Consider the following 18,717-nt stretch of genomic DNA (forward strand, 5'->3'; position numbering starts at 1 on the left):
CTACTACCAAAACGCGATGGGGCTATGGATATACGTGACTACCGTCCCGTGATCCTTGTGCATGGAGCGGTCAAGATCTCCGAGAAAGTTCTGGCCATGAGGTTGGCCGCGGAGTTACTGAATATGGTCGGGCACCACCAGAGTGATGTTGTCCGAGGCCGTTCCTCGCATGATAATTTCATGCTGGTGCAAGCCACGACAAGGCACCTACATGCGCTCAAGGTTCCAACAATCATGCTTAAACTTGACATATCTAAGGCGTTTGACTTCATTCAGTGGCCGTGCATTATTGAGGTCTTGACATGCTTGGGCTTCGGGAGGAGGTGGATCTCTTGGATGTGTGGTTTGCTAGCAACCTCCTCCACACGGATCATGATCAATGGGACTCCGGGAAGCCAATTTACAACTGCCAAGGGCTAAGACAATGGGCTCCGCTGTCCCCAATGATATTCATACTATGCATGGAGCCTCTTCAACGCCTCTTCAAGTTGGCTGCGGCCAGAGGCATGCTAGCACCATTGGCCCGTTCAGGCGCACATCAAAGGGTGTCCATGTTTGCGGATGATGTGATGGTTTTCTTCAAGCCTACGGAGTTGGAGTCCAGGATGTGCAGAGCCATTTGGATGAGTTTGGGCATGCTTCTGGACTATGTGTGAACATGGCAAAAAGCACAGCAGTGGGCATAAGGTGCCCTCAAGAGGACCTCAAGGAGGTGTGGTCTCTGCTTGGTTTTACGAGTGGGGCATTTCCTTGCAAGTATTTGGGGTTGCCGCTAACAATTCACAAACAATCAGCGGCACAGCTTCAAGGCCTTGTAGATCAACTTGCAAACTGCCTCCCAAACTTGCGGGCAACACTCATGCCTAAGAGTGGACGGCTGATACTAATAACATCAGTGTTGTGTGCGATCCCCATCCATGCCATGCTTGCATTGGATCTACCCCCCAAGACTATATCAACGATGGTGCGCATTTGCCGAGGCTTTTTGTGGTGTGGAAAGAAGGAGGCTAATGGAGGAAACTGTTCGGTTGCATGGGACATGGTCTGTCGACCGAAGTGGGCTGGCGACCTAGGCATTCCAAATCTTCATTGGCTCAACATAGCCTTTCAAGCAAGATGGCCGTGGCTCCAAAGGACGGACAAGATGAGGCCATGGTTAGGACTACCGATAAGAGTTCCAAATGATTCGATGTCACTGTTTCATGCAACAACTAGGACCATGGTCGGCGATGGGCAGGAAACGTTGTTCTGGGAGGATCGTTGGTTGCAGGGATTCTGCATCTGTGAGCTTGCACCATTGGTTTATGACAGGGTTCCCAAGGGTGCAAGGCTGGCGCGCACAGTCTCAGCAGCCATGGCGGATGCATCGTGGGCAGGAGACATTGGGCCAGACATAACTGCGGCTGCACTGCATCAGTTCCTGCTCCTCTGGTCAAGAGTAGTGACTGTGCAGCTGGATACGGGCACGCCGAACTTGGTTAACTGGGCATGGGAGAAGGATGGCATGTTCTCGGCACGCTCGACATATGCGGCAAGGTTTGCGGGACTAGAGGTGGCGCCTACAGCTGCATTTACATGGGGGTCAAGAGCACCACTTGAAGGAAATATGCCCTAGAGGCAATAATAAAGTAGTTATTTATATTTTCTTATTATATCATGATAAATGTTTATTATTCATGCTAGAATTGTATTAACCGGAAACTTAGTACATGTGTGAATACATAGACAAACAGAGTGTCGCTAGTTTGCCTCTACTTGACTAGCTCGTTGAATCAATGATGGTTACGTTTCCTAACCATAGACATGAGTTGTCATTTGATTAACGGGATCACATCATTAGAGAATGATGTGATTAACTCGACCCATTCGTTAGCTTAGCATAATGACCGTTTAGTTTGTTGCTATTTCAGCCCCAAATTTGGGACAGAATGATCATTTTCAGCCCCAAATTTTGTCCCAAATATGAAAATATCAATAATTTTTTAGAACATTCTGTTAAATATAAAAATATATTGGTCATTCTGGGAAAGTTTCAGACATTTTTACTTAACAACATCAAGAATAGCATTGAATTTCGTTTTCTTCCTGGACTGCCTAAACGCTGACATGGCTGTTAACTCAACGGTCAACGGGTCAAAGCCAGGGTCAGGGGAGAGAAGGGTTGGGTCGTAGTCGGTTTTGTTAGTCCAAAGTTGAATCTTATGCCATTTTAGAGGCCGGGGTTGTAATATGGACTTCTCTCTTGTTTTGTTGTTGTTCCTTTTTGTTAAAACCTTGTCACATTTTTCTTAACTAATGGAGGAGAAAAATCTTTAGTTTCAAGAAAAACATGCATGCACTATTGTTTCTCCATTCGCAGGACAAAAACATGTCACATTTTTCTTAATTAATGGAGGAGAGAAATGATGTCCAAACTTCGGTTAGAGCTAATCTAAAGTGAATAAGAAGCAACTTGCAAATTCTAAAGGCCACCATAGCACATCCGGATGGCAATGAATAGCATTGCCAAAATACATCAGTTCTACCCTCAAAAAGAGGGGGATTTTTTTTGTGGGAGGAGGGGGCCAGTTTTATGCATTACCCAAGGGAATGATCATACTGTGGGACAAAATATTTTCATATTTGGGACAAAATTTGGGACAGAATGATGTGATCTCCATAACTATACATGTTCCTATGACTATGAGATCATGCAACTCCCGAATACCGGAGGAACACTTTGTGTGCTACCAAACGTCACAACATAACTGGGTGATTATAAAGGTGCTCTACAGGTGTCTCCAATGGTGTTTGTTGAGTTGGCATGGATCAAGATTATTGTCACTCCGATTGTCGGAGAGGTATCTCTGGGCCCTCCCGGTATGTACATCACAATAAGCCTTGCAAGCAATGTAGCTAATGAGTTAGTTACGGGATGTAGCATTACGGAACGAGTAAAGAGACTTGCCGGTAACGAGATTGAACTAGGTATTGAAATACCGAAGATCGAATCTCGGGCAAGTAACGTACTGATGACAAAGGGAACAACGTAGGTTGTTATGCGGTTTGACCGATAAAGATCTTCGTAGAATATGTAGGAACCAATATGAGCATCTTGGTTCCGCTATTGGTTATTGATCGGAGATGGGTCTCAGTCATGTCTACATAGTTCTCGAACCCGTAGGGTCCGCACGCTTAACGTTCGATGACGATCGGTATTATGAGTTTATGTGTTTTGATGTATCGAAGATAGTTTGGAGTCCCGGATGTGATCACGGACATGACGAGGAGTCTCGAAATGGTCGAGACATAAAGATTAATATATTGGATGCCTATATTCAGACACCAGAAGTGTTCCGGGTGATTTCGGAGAAAACCGGAGTGCCGGAGGGGTTATCGAACCCCCCAGGGAAGTATTGGGCCTTAGGGGAGAGAGAGGGTGATACGTCTCCAACGTATATATAATTTTTGATTGTTCCATGATATTATATTATCCATCTAGGATGTTTTATATGCATTTATATGCTATTTTATATGATTTTTGGGACTAACCTATTAACCTAGAGCCTAGTGCCAGTTTCTGTTTTTTCCTTGTTTTTGAGTATCGCAGAAAAGGAAAACCAAACGGAGTCCAATTGACATGAAATTTCACGAAGATCATTTTTGGACCAGAAGAAGCCCACAGAATACCGAAGATGGGCCAGAAGAGTCCCGAGGCCACCACGATGGTGGGGGCGCGCCCTACACCCCTGGACGCGCCCCTACCTCGTGGCCACCTCGAGGACCCCCCTGATACGTCTCCGTCATATATACTTTTCCAAACACTTTTGCCCTTGTTTTGGACTCTAACTTTCATGATTTGAATGAAACTAACCCGGACTGACGCTGTTTTCAGCAGAATTACCATGGTGTTATTTATGTGCAGAAACAAACGTTCTCGGAATGACCTGAAACTTCACGGAGAAACTTTTTGGAAAATATGAAAAATACCTGCAAAAGATGAAGGCCAGGGGGGCCCACCACCTGTCCACGAGGGTGGGGGGCGCGCCTGCCCCCCTAGGGCGCGCCCCCTACCTCGTGGGTTCCCTGATGCCTCTCCGACTCCAACTCCAACTCCATATATTGTGTTTCGGGGAGAAAAAAAATCAGAGAGAAGAATTCATCGTGTTTTATGATACAGAGCCACCGCCAAGCCCTAAAACCTTTTGGGAGGGCTGATCTGGAGTCCGTTCGGAGCTCCGGAGAGGGGAATCAGTCGCCATCGTCATCATCAACCATCCTCTATCACCAATTTCATGATGCTCACCGCCATGCGTGAGTAATTCCATCGTAGGCTTGCTGGACGGTGATGGGTTGGATGGGATCTATCATGTAATTGAGTTAGTTTTGTTAGGGTTTGATCCCTAGTATCCACTATGTTCTGAGATTGATGTTGCTATGACTTTGCTATGCTTAATGCTTGTCACTAGGGCCCGAGTGCCATGATTTCAGATCTAAACCTATTATGTTTTCATCAATATATGAGTGTTCTTGATCCTGTCTTGCAAGTCTATAGTCACCTATTATGTGTTATGATCCGTTAACCCCGAAGTGACAATAATCGGGATACTTACCGGTGACGACCGTAGTTTGAGGAGTTCATGTATTCACTATGTGTTAATGCTTTGTTCCGATACTCTATTAAAAGGAGGCCTTAATATCCCTTAGTTTCCATAAGGACCCCACTGCCACGGGAGAGTAGGACAAAAGATGTCATGCAAGTTCTTTTCCATAAGCACGTATGACTATATTTGGAATACATGCCTACATTACATTGATGAACTGGAGCTTGTTCTGTGTCACCCTAGGTTATGACTGTTACATGATGAACCACATCCGGCATAATTCTCCATCACCGATCCATTGCCTACGAGCTTTCCATATATTATTCTTTGCTTATTTACTTTCCCGTTGCTATTGCTACCATCACTACAAAATACCAAAAACATCACTTTTACTATTGTTACCTTTTGCTACCGCTACCACTACTATCATATTACTTTGCTACTAAATACTTTGCTACAGATATTAAGTTTCTAGGTGTGGTTGAATTGACAACTCAGCTGCTAATACTTGAGAGTATTCTTTGGCTCCCCTTGTGTCGAATCAATAAATTTGGGTTGAATACTTTACCCTCGAAAACTGTTGCGACCCCCTATACTTGTGGGTTATCAAGACCATTTTCTGGCGCCGTTGCCGGGGAGCATGGCTCTATTCTTTGACTCACTTGGGATTTATATCTACTTGTCATCATGAAGAACTTGAAAGATCCAAGAACCAAGATTTATACCTCAACTACGAGGGGAGGTACGGAACTGCCATCTTGCTCTGCACTTGATTCACCTTCTGTTTTGAGTAAGCTTGCGACACCTATACCTGCTTCTTCTATTTGTTCTGATATGTCGCATGTTATTGATGATGCTACTTCTGCTATGCATGATACTTATGACGAAACTACTTCTATGCTTGATACTACTGTGCCACTTGGTAAATTTCTTGATGAACAACTTGCTAGGGCTAGAGAGATTGAAAATATTGAATCTGATAATACTAATGAAAGTGATGATGAAGAATCACTTGTTATTCCTGAGGGTTATGTTTTTGATCAAGAAGCTTCTTTAGCTATTTTAGCTTACGAAGATAGAAACGAACTTAAGAGGTTATTAGCTAAATGGAACAAGCAATCTCTAAATGCTAGAATGAAACCTGACCCTGCTTTTGCTACTTCACCTATCTGTGTTACTGATAAGGATTATGAATTCTCTGTTGATCCTGATATAATTACTTTGGTTGAATCTGATCCTTTTCATGGTTATGAATCTGAAACTGTTGTGGCACATCTTACTAAATTAAATGATATAGCCACCCTGTTCAGTAAAGATGAGAGAACTCGTTACTTTTATATCCTTAAAATATTTCCGTTCTCATTAAAGGGTGATGCTAAGATATGGTTTAATTCTCTTGATCATGGTTGTGTGCGTACTCCCCAAGATATGATTTATTACTTCTCTCCTAAATATTTCCCTGCTCATAAGAAACAAGTTGCTTTAAGGGATATATATAATTTTGTGCAAATTGAAGAAGAGAGTCTCCCACAAGCTTGGGGGGAGGCTTCTCCAATTACTTAATGCTTTGCCTGATCACCCTCTTAAGAAAAATGAAATACTTGATATCTTTTATAATGGACTAACCGATGCTTCCAGAGATTACCTGGATAGTTGTGCTGGTTCTGTTTTCAAGGAAAGAACACCGGATGAAGCTGAAATTCTATTGAATAATATGTTGACAAATGAAAATAATTGGACACCTCCGGAGCCAATTCTTGAGCCTATTCCTAAACCAACTCTAAAGAAGAGGGGTATTCTATTTCTCAGTCCTGAAGATATGCAAGAGGCAAAGAAATCTATGAAAGAAAAAGGTAATAAAGCTGAAGATGTTAAGAATTTACCTCCTATTGAAGAAATACACGGTCTTAATTTACCGCCTGTTGAAGAAACATATGATCTTAATCCATTACCTATTAAAGAAACTCATAGTGTTAACAACCCGACACAGGTAGTAAAGGTAAATTCTCTCTATAGATATGATAAAGCTGAAATCCCATTTACTAAGTTTGCTAGCCCATGCTTAGATGAGTTTGATAAATTTATGGCTAAGCAAGAAGATTTTAATGGTTATTTTGGTAGACAATTGAAATACAATTCGAATATGCTTGAACACTTGGGTGATTATATGGCTAATGTCAAAGGTGAACATAAACTTATTAGTAAACATGCTTCTATGGTTACCACTCAAGTAGAACAAGTACTTAAAGCTCAAAATGATTTGCTCAATGAATTGAATAGTACGAATAATGATAATGCTGTTAGAGTTATGACTAGAGGTGGTAAAATGACTCAGGAACCTTTGTATCCTGAAGGCCACCCCAAGAGAATTGAGCAAGATTCTCAGAGAAATAATATAGATGCACCTAGTCCTTCTAAAAGGAAGAAAAAGAAAAATGATAGGACTTTGTATGATTCTAGTGATCCTATTACTAAAATACCTGAGAATCCAAATGATATATCTATTTCTGATGCTGAAACACAATCTGGTAATGAACCTGAAACTAGTGATAATGTTAATGATAATGTTCATGATGATGCTCAACCTAGTAATTATAATGATATAGAAATTGAACTAGCTGTTGATCTTGATAACCCACAATCAAAGAATCAACATTATGACAAGATAGACTTTGTTGCTAGGAAACACGGTAAAGAAAGAGAACCATGGGTTCAGAAACCCATGCCTTTTCCTCCCAAACCATCCAAGAAAAAGGGTGATGAGGATTTTGAGCGCTTTGCTGAAATGATTAGACCTATCTTTTTGCGTATGCGATTAACTGATATGCTCAAAATGAATCCTTATGCTAAGTATATGAAAGAAATTGTTACAAATAAAAGAAAGATACTGAAAGCTCAAATTTCCACCATGCTTGCTAATTATACTTTTAAGGGTGGAATACCTAAGAAACTTGGAGATCCCGGTGTACCAACTATACCATGCTCCATTAAAAGAAACTATATTGAAACTGCTTTATGTGATCTTGGAGCCGGTGTTAGTGTTATGCCTCTCTCTTTATATCGTAGACTTGATTTGAATAAGTTGACACCTACTGAAATATGTTTGCAAATGGCTGATAAATCAACTGCTATACATATCGGTATTTGTGAGGATGTGCCTGTTGTACTTGCAAACATTACTATTTTAACGGACTTTGTTATTCTTGATATTCCCGAGGACGATAGTATGTCTATTATTCTTGGAAGACCCTTTTTGAATACTACAGGGGCTGTTATTGATTGCACTAAAGGCAATGTCACTTTTCATGTTAATGGTAATGAGCATACGATACACTTTCCGAGGAAACAACCTCAAGTTCATAGTATCAACTCTATTGGAAAAATTCCATCGATTATATTTGGAGGTTTTGAATTTCCTCTTCCTATTGTCAACAAGAAATATGATATTCTTATTATTGGGGATGTGCATATCCCCGTTGAGGTAACATAGTGTTATTCGGAATTTCTCTGGTTCCATGTTATTCGTAATAAGTTCATTAACAAGACTTGATCAACCTTGTTAGTGGATTCCTTTTGATTATCATGAGATGGATGAAACTAGAAGGCACAACCTTCTGTACCCCACTTTTACCTTCTGTTATTTATATTAAATAAAATAAAAATAATATTTTTCTGTCTGTTATCTGATTATCCATGCAATATAAAAATACCCCGAAAATAAAAGTTCTCCAAATGCCCTGAAATTTAAATATGATTTTTTCTAGATTATTTGAGATTATTTGGCACCGAGAACACATCAGGGGGTCAACCACCTGCCCACGAGGGTGGAGGGCACGCCCTACCCCCTGGGCGCACCCCCCTGCCTCGTGGGCCCACGGTGGCCCTCCTCCACTTATCCTTTCACCCACACACTCCTTCTTGCTCCCCCAAAAGAGAATAACCAGCTCAAACCCGAGTCCAAGCTCGTTTTGCTGCCATTTTCGATCTCCTTGCTCAAAGCACCTCTCACAAAACTACTTGGGGAGATTGTTCCTTGGTATGTGACTCCTCCATTGGTCCAATTAGTTTTTGTTCTAGTGCTTTATTCATTGCAAATTTTTGCTGCTTAGGTGACCCTGTTCTTGAGCTTGCATGTCAAATTTATATGGTCAAAAGTAGTTTTGATGCATGATATAGGCCCTAGGCACTTGTAGGAGTGGTTGCTATATATATTATTGAGTTTGGTTTACTTTTATTTTGAAGTTACTAAAAATTTCAGAATTTTTCAGAAAATGATGAAGAGACTCTTGAGGGGCTCATCGAGCCGAAGCTCGAAGGAAAATGCACGGAAGCCTAAGTATAATCCGCCTCGCACCACGGAGATTCGGTCGTGTGAATGGCCTTCCGATGATTTCAGCAGCCGGGATTTATGAAGATTTTCATGAATTGGCTAAGAATGCAGGCCTCACCGCTTTCCTCCACGACCAACGCGATAAGTATCTCTTACTCACAAATATCTTTGTGCAAAACTTTCATTTCCATTCTAGGAGCTCACCACCTACGGTGGAGTTTCATTTATATGATGAGCATAAGGAGATGTCACTTTATGATTTTTGTCGGGTTTGTTTAGTACCTTTCGAGGGCAAGACAGAGGAACCACATCGCGAGGATGTGGATGGGTTTATTGATACTATCACTGTAGGGGAAACAAGGAAGGTTTCTGATGCACGAATCACTAGCATACATTTTCCTGTTTTACGCTATTTTGCATTATTTGCTAGTCGTTGTTTAATTGGTCGCGGAAACTGTGGAAACCTTAGTTTCCTTGATATTATTATTTTGCTCCATGGTTTATACGGTGATAAATCTGTTAGTATGGGCGACATTATTGCTAAATGGTTAAGTCTGAACCGTACCAAGGGCCCCATCTTTGGAGGCATCTATGCTTCACGCCTAGCTGCTCATTTTAACATACCTATTAGGCATTATGAGAAGGAAGAAAAGGTGCGGCCTCATGTTTATTTAGATTATAAAAGTATGGTGGCACATGATTTTATTGTTAAGAATAGGGAAGGAGAGCTTAAATGCAAAATGTTCTTTGATAAACATTATCCTGAGACTATTACCCTGCCTGCTCCTTCTTTGTTTGATTTATCTGCAGGCCAGTACCTTGTTTCGTTAGAGGCTATTCACGCCTACCGGAACCCTGCACCAGCCATGGAGCCAGAGCCGGAACCACAAGTTGACCCTTCATGACAGTCTAATTACCAGTGGGATCCGGAGATGATTGCCAGCCAGTGGCAATCGGAGTCCTCCTCTTCTTCATCTCAATACGACCCCAACTACTATTATGGATATCCGCCAGGCCAGCCGTGGCCATAGACCAACTTAGGCCAAAAGCCTAAGCTTGGGGGTGTATGTATTTCCCACCAGCATTACATTTATGTTCACACACTCATTGCTAGATGTCGGTGCTCATACTTTTTCATTGTATCATGCATGCTAGTTTATTTTCCCCTTTTATGCTTTCTTCTTGTGTGTTTGATAAACCTTAAGAAAAACCAAAAAAATTAGTTGTAGCTTTTAGTTAGTTTACTTTCCGTGCTTGTAGTAGTAACTAAAAAGAAAACCCAAAAAGATTTCATGTTCTTCTTTTACTTGTTGGGAGCTCTCCTTTCGTGGAATTGTCACGACAGATGTCCTTAGTGTCAGGACTTTCGCGAGGCCAACGCATCTATGTGGTAGCTTGAGAGGGGTTGAGCGGGACGAGAGACACTATGTTTTACCCAGGTTCGGCCCCTCACGGTGGAGGTAAAAGCCTACATCCTGCTTCATTGATATTGATGATGATGATCACGGTTACAAGAGTGCTCTATTTCGAGAGCTATTGTCTAAACCTAATTTGTCCAACTTGTGGAACTTGTGAATCTTGTCCCCCTTTGAGGAATCCTGCCCCTCCTTATATATGTTGAAGGGGCGGTTTACATGTGGAGTCCTATTAGGATTAGGACTAGTCTATCTCTAATACAAACCGGATACAAGTCCAGGTCTTAACTCTTTGTAAGACAAATATTCCTCATGCCTTTCCTCTTAAACCGACCCACCATAGTATGAACCGGCCTTCATGAACCGCCCGTTGGGCCACCGGGTCTTGTCGCTCCTCTGACCCGCCTGCCGGATTACCAATGAATTATAAACCGCCAGGTCCAAACGGGTCACCAGTGACGTCAAGTCTCAGCCGGGCCTCAAGTAAACCGCCAAGTCCGGCCGGGTTATACTTCCGACCGGTTTACGCCGCGAGGTATATCCCCGACATTAGCCCCCAAGTTTAGCTTGGATTTATCCATGGTAAACTTATGCTGCAAACTAAACACAAGACCAAATTTGACAGGTTATGCTCCGGGTTAAGAATTCTTTGTAAACCGGTACCTGATCACCCTTAAGTCCTTGTTATTTCCTCCTTCTAGGAAGTCCGGGTCAATAGACCAGCTTCATAATCAATTTGCCGACATTGGTTTGTCACCGAGAAAAATTGTGAAGATAACTCCTTTGACTCAGCTCCCAAAGCGCCGGTTTAAGAAATATGGGTCTTGAAATACTTATCTGATATTCAGCCGGTTTGAAGATGTAAAACTTGTCGGTTTATCATAACCAAAATTGCCGGCTTGTAAATATTGATAGCACCGGGTCATAACTGTAGTCGACGCCGGGTCATAATTATTGGTGACACCGGATCATGATTTTTGCAAACACCGGGTTATGTAATTGATCTTCCTGATTTGCTCAAAACTGATAAAATGAAGATATTCCTCCTTTATATGCATAATACCTGTAGCCCTCAAGTGCCGGGTTGTCATGTTTGCAGCAACCTGGGACTTGTAATTGCTTCATGCTCATAAAAACTTCAACCAGTGTAGCCCCCAAGGGCCGGGTCATTATGCAATAATGAGCAGGGACTTTGTAAATATAATCTTGTAAACTTTGAACAACAACGTGTAGCCCCCAAGGGCCGGCTTAGTAAGATAATACTGAACCGGGACTTGATATATATACTTTAATGAAAATAACATATTATAATGTAGCTTCCATCGTAGGGCTTGAACCCACGTCCACAAGGTTAAGAGCTTTGTGCTTTACCAACTGAGCAATGGATTCTTCAATATTATGGACGAAAACTTGTGTACCTTGAATTGTTGACAGGAGCAATTGGTAGCCCCCAAGGGCCGGCTCATTATAATATGATGAGTCAGGTCTTCAATAAGACTAGTAAAAATGACTTTGCATTAGCCCCCAAGTGTCATGGTGCATGCTTGCAGCGACATGAGACTTGCATGTAATCTCGATTTGAATAATGTAGCCCCTAAGTGCCGGGTTGTAAGCCTGCAGCGATTCAGGACTATTCCTTCAATTGTAGAATAAATCATTTCTATTGATAACATGATAGCCATTGCGCTAAAGCAACTTTGAAAACCTCAATAATACCGGTTATTAATAACCATAAAAATCCAGCCATGTTGGCTATTCAAGATAACATAATCCGGTGAAAACCTTATTCATTCAATATCATAATGGAAATTCAGCCAAACTTGGCTATTTGAATAATATAACCCAATGATTCCAATGGCACAATCCAAATATATATATACTGGCGACTTATAGTCCAAAGCCAGGCTGGTTTAACAAACCTGTTTCTGCATACAACAAGTTTAAAGTGTCCTGGCGGTTTACCGCCGGACGGGTCATAATGCCCAACATATAACCCGGGTTTATAACCAAGGCTGCACTTAAGAATAACCAAATATGAAATATATCATACCTGTGACATTGAATCACATTGTTGGTTTTACCAACTTTTTGTAGTAAGGGTGATAACCCAAATCTTGAGTACTGATAACTCCTTCCATATTGTGCCGGTTTATGATAAAACTGTGCCGAGCTGTGATAAACACCGGTTTACTCCATAATAGGATGGTAACAGAAAATCAAACCGGGCAGATAGTCTCCGGATTAAGATTTGACCATGTTCCGTCAATTTGTAATTGACAGTTTGGGCCGGTTTAAAACTTTGTCGGTTTAAAAATGCAACAAAAATAAAAGAAACAGTTATCAAGGAAAATATTGAAGCAAAGGCAATGATAAAACCATTTACAAAAAGAGGCTTATTTGAGCTGATCAGATGGCGTTACCATGGCCGGACACGACCAAGCTCCCGATAGGTGTAGCTATGGTTCAAGTCAGCCAGGTCCCCAAATGAAACTGTGGCATTTATGCCGATCAAGTGGCATGGCAATGGTTCGGGTTCGACCAAGCCCCCAAGTGATTCTGTGGCCTTAGGCCGATCAAGAGGCATGACTGGTTCAGACGTGACCAAGTCCCCAAGTGATCTGGTGGATCTCGCCTATCAAGAGGTATTGCATTGGTTCGGACATGACCAAGCCCCCAAGTGATGTTTATAAAATTTTCAAGGGGTAAACCGGAGGCCGCTTTAAAACAGAACAACTCCGTGTAACCACACATGATGTAAAAGAACAGAGACCCCGCTTTATGAAGCAGACGCCCCCATGTGATCAATAATATGTCAGGCCAGTAAGGCAAGATACCCATGTTTAAACCACGCATCGTGGCAGCAGGTCCTCTTCAGCAATTTTTAATTTTTTGCAAGAGATAAATCCTTCTTGAACCGGATGTTAAACCGGATATTGAGAGCTTCAAAGCTTTGTGGGAGATATCTTTCCCTTGAACCAGATTTTAAACCGGAATCTTCAGTTTCAGCCGGAAATTTTCTGACGGCCTTTAAACTCGAACTTGCGAGAAGTTAATTCCTTTTTGAACCGGACATTGCTAAACCGGATTTGAGCGTTTCAGAGCTTTGTGGGAGAAAGATGTCTCTTGAGCTGGATTCTAAACCGGAGTCATTTCTGATGACCTGGAACTTCTTCATCGAGCCGGGATTTTATAACTGTCATATACTTTCTAAGCCGGAAATTTTCTGACGGCCTTTAAACTTTCATCAATATAACAGTAGCCTCCGGGACCGGGTTATCCTTCCCTCCATCGTCCTGGGGTTCTTAAATTTGCTAAAACTGGCATGATTCGCCGAGTCATGTCATCGTAGCCCCCGAGTTTCAAAGGTGACTCAAGGAGTTGGCTTGAGACTCTCCATATTTGACCGTGATATAAACCGGCATAACATGTATATCATTGGCGTTGATAGCACGATGTGAATCCATAGAAGGTTGAGGTGACTGCGGAGGGTTGCAAATGATCCCATATGAGCCATGTCAGCAACTCGGCCAATGGTTCCTTCCAACTGGCGATTTGAAGTTAATCAAAACTGTAGTGGCGGCGACTTGTGCGCTGAATAAACAGCTCATGCAGACAGGTGCAGCCCGGTATGTTGATGTAGATCAGGCCACGAGAGACGGACGACAAAGACGGCCGCAGCTTCAGAGACGGCACAGCCAGATGAGTCGGCCGCGGCGTAGTAAGTCGGCGCGGACGGGAGAGTCGGCCGTGGGAGTTGTAAACCGGCGCGGACGGAGAGCCGCCTGCGGGTATTGTGAACCGGCGTGGACGGGGAGTCTCCTGCTGGCATTGTAAGCCGGCGTAGATGGAGAACCGGCCAACTGTTGATGTAAACCGGACCACAGGCGGTTTGCGCGCATCCGTTGAGCAGTGCGGAATGGTCAAAAGCCAGTATATAATGACGCCAGTGCGCGCTCCATATGCATGGTGTAACACCAATGTTGTGGCGAATAATTTTCCTGCATATAAAAATATGCAAAACCAACGTAATTGTTTTTTTACAAAAACAATATATGTCAAAAATAGACTTAGATAGATGACAGAGCGGACGCGTGAGTCGGCCATGGCATTGTAAGCCGCGCGGACAGACAGGTCGGCCGTGGGCGCGGACGGTTGAACCGGCGCGGGTATGGTCGAATGAACCGGCTATAGGCGCGGCCCGGTGAGTTGATGTAGACCGGACCGTTGAGGCGGCGATTTGCGCACATCTGATAAGCCATTTGATATAGTGTGGATATAGACGCGACCTCCAATGATAGCGCGCGGGGACCGGATCATACTTTAATCATGAGGTAATTGACCTGTGTATACAATAGCATACCTCGATAAAATCTTTTGACATTATGTAATTATACCAAAAAAGAGTTTTAGAAAAATAGCACCTGATTGTTACGGCCGCGGCGGTTTTCAGTAGCGGCTCAAGGTCGGTCGGCGCAGGTCGGCTCTCTGCAAGGGTGAAACGGCGGCGGAGGCACCACGTGGCTCCAAAGGGTGGCTCGGGGTAGTGGCGAGGTTGCAGTCGTAACCCCAGGCATGGCGACTCACTACAGGGATGAGGCGGCTCTCCACGGTCACCTTATGATAATAAGTCGCTGTTGTCTTCACGCCAGCAGATTTTTGTTTGATGGAAGTGGATCATAAGTGGAGGAGCAGCATCAGCCAGCCAGTCAGGTATACACATGACGTTACGTCTGTACGCCTAGGAATCGAAAGCTCCGCCAGCGAGGCTACAGCTTAAATCAGTCGGCGGGTCGACAGCTGAGGCAAACCGGGCGGCTCAGGGCGCAGTCACGGCTGCCCATGGAGGCAGAGACCACGGTTGCGATTAATTCAAGTCCCCGTCCTTCTCCGGGTCGTAGTTTCTTGGACCAATCCTCTTCCTAGACTCGGTCAAACCTGTACAACCCGTGGATGGATAATCTTGTGTGAAGTTTTGGATCACCAAACCCATCAGAAGTCAAAAGCTGATCTGTTGCTTGTAACTGCAATTTTCTTCACACGTAGCTTCACACATAGCTTTCCTATGACTGGATTAATGACTTGAAGCTGATCCAGCTCCTTCCAAACCGGTTCTTCTTCATCCGGAAATTTTGTGAATTTCTCGAAACCCTAGAAGCGATCCCTCCAAGAACTCAACACCACCGTGCGCAGGCCCCACGGTGGGCGCCAACTGTCGTGGAATTGTCACGACAGATGTCCTTAGTGTGAGGACTTAGTTGCGAGGCCAACGCATCTATGTGGTAGCTTGAGAGGGGTTGAGCGGGACGAGAGACACGATGTTTTACCCAGGTTCGTCCCCTCACGGTGGAGGTAAAAGCCTACATCCTGCTTCATTGATATTGATGATGATGATCACGGTTACAAGAGTGCTCTATTTCGAGAGCTATTGTCTAAACCTAATTTGTCCAACTTGTGGAACTTGTGAATCTTGTCCCCCTTTGAGGAGCCCTGCCCCTCCTTATATATGTTGAAGGGGCGGTTTACAGGTGGAGTCCTATTAGGATTAGGACTAGTCTATCTCTAATACAAACCGGATACAAGTCCAGGTCTTAACTCTTTGTAAGACAAATATTCCTCATGCCTTTCCTCTTAAACCGGCCCACCATAGTATGAACCGGCCTTCATGAACCGCCCGTTGGGCCACCGGGTCTTGTCGCTCCTCTGACCCGCCTGGCGGATTACCAATGAATCATAAACCACCAGGTCCAAACGGGTCACCAGTGAATCGTCAAGTCTCAGCCGGGCCTCAAGTAAACCGCCAAGTCCGGCCGGGTTATACTTCCGGCCGGTTTACGCCGCGGGGTATATCCCCGACATCTCCCGTGTAAATAGTTTTATTTCTTTTCTTTTCTTTGGGGGTCGATAGGATAAGACCATAATTAAATTGTTGAAGTGGCTCTTGTATGCATAATTGTTGATCTGACAAAAGAGCGCATATTGCCTTGTCTTCTCCTGTTTATTGAATGCGTGCAGATTCCAGCTTAGTCCAATGCACGTGCACTATTATTATTATTCACATTGTTCGGTCGTGCAAGTGAAAGGAAATTATGATGATATATGATAGACTGACTGAGATGAGAAAAGCTGGTATGAACTCGACCTCTTTTGTTTTTGTAAATATGACTAGTTCATCGTTCCTGATTTAGCCTATTATGAATAAACATGTTTGCAATGACAACTAGAGATCATAGTTTCTTGTGCCATGCTTGATTAGCTATGAGTTATAATGGTTTACCTTGCATGCCAACATGCTATTAAAATGGTTATGATGTGGTATGATAGGGTGGTATCCTCCTCTAAATGATTTAAGTGACTTGACTTGGCGCATGTTCATGCATGTAGTTGAAACAAAATCAACATAGCCTTCACGATATTTATGTTCATGGTGGATTATATCCTACTCATGCTTGCATTCGGTGTTGATTAATTTTAATGCATGTTCATGACTGTTGTCGCTTTCTAGCTGGTCGCTTCCCAGTCTTTTGATAGCCTTCACCTGTACTAAGCGGGAATACTGCTTGTGCATCCAATCCCTTAAACCCCAAAGTTATTCCATATGAGTCCACTATACCTACCTATATACGGTATCTACCTACCGTTCCAAGTAAATTTGTATGTGCCAAACTCTAAACCTTCAAATAAATATCCTGTTTTGTATGCTCGAATAGCTCATGTATCAACTAGGGATGTCTGTATCTTCCATGTTAGGCCGGTTATTCTCAAGAGGAGTGGACTCCACTCCTCACTCATGAGATAAATGGCTAGTCACCGGGATGCCCAGTCCCATGCTTTATGCAAACTAAATCAAAATAATTGCAAACAAAACTCCCCCTGGGACTCTTGTTAGTTGGAGGCACTCGTTGTTTCGAGCAAGCCATGGATTGATGCTTGTTGGTGGAAGGGGGAGTATAAACTTTACCATTCTGTTTGGGAACCGCCTATAATGTGTGTAGCATGGAAGATATCGCCATCTCTTGGTTGTTATGTTGACAATGAAAGTATACCACTCAAAATATTATTCACCTCTATTTCAAAACCGAGCTCTGGCACCTCTACAAATCTCTGCTTCCCTCTACAAAGGGCCTATCTATTTACTTTTAAGTTGAGTCATCATCCTCTTATTAAAAAGCACCAGTTGGAGAGCACCGCTATCATTTTCATTCATTACTATTAGTTTACATTGAGTATGACATGACTGGATCTCTTTTACCATGAATTACAATGTCTAGTCAGTCCTTGGCCTTTAAAGGTGCTCTACATTTATGTTCTGTGGTCTCAGAAAGGGATAGCAAGATACCATCTTGTTATATCATATTATGATTGTTTTGAGAAAGTGTTGTCATCCGAGATTTATTATTATTGCTCGCTAGCTGATTATGCTATTGATATGAGTAAACTTGAGACCTAAGCGTTATTGCGAATGTGGTTAGTTATAATCTTTGCTGAAAACTTGAATGCTAGCTTTACATATTTACAACAACAAGAGAAAACGGAGTTTGTAAAAGTTTTTCTTTATCACTTTCAGTTTGTCAACTGAATTGCTTGAGGACAAGCAAAGGTTTAAGCTTGGGGGAGTTGATATGTCTCCATCGTATCTACTTTTCCAAACACTTTTGCCCTTGTTTTGGACTCTAACTTGCATGATTCGAATGGAACTAACCCGGACTGGCGCTGTTTTCAGCAGAATTACCATGGTGTTATTTATTTGCAGAAACAAACGTTCTCGGAATGACCTGAAACTTCACGGAGCAACTTTTTGGAGAATATGAAAAATACCTGCAAAAGATGAAGGCCAGGGGGCCCATCACCTGTCCACGAGGGTGGGGGGCGCGCCCCTACCTCGTGGGCCCTTGATGCCACTCCGACTCCAACTCCATATATTGTGTTTTGGGGAGAAAAAATCAGAGAGAAGAATTCATCGCGGTTTACGATACGAAGCCACCGCCAAGCCCTAAAACCTCTCGGGAGGGCTGATCTGGAGTCCGTTCAGGGCTCCAGAGAGGGGAATCCGTCGCCATCGTCATCATCAACCATCCTCCACCACCAATTTCATGATGCTCACCGCCGTGCATGAGTAATTCCATCGTAGGCTTGCTGGACGGTGATGGGTTGGATGGGATATATTATGTAATCGAGTTAGTTTTGTTAGGGTTTGATCCCTCGTATGCACTATGTTCTGAGATTGATGTTGCTATGACTTTGCTATGCTTAATGCTTGTCACTAGGGCCCGAGTGCCATGATTTCAGATCTGAACTTATTATGTTTTCATCAATATATGAGTGTTCTTGATCCTATCTTGGAAGTCTATAGTCACCTATTATGTGTTATGATCCGTTAACCCCGAAGTGA

Source organism: Triticum aestivum, chromosome 6A (genome assembly GCF_018294505.1).
Source record: "Triticum aestivum cultivar Chinese Spring chromosome 6A, IWGSC CS RefSeq v2.1, whole genome shotgun sequence".
Classification (NCBI taxonomy): Eukaryota; Viridiplantae; Streptophyta; class Magnoliopsida; order Poales; family Poaceae; genus Triticum; species Triticum aestivum.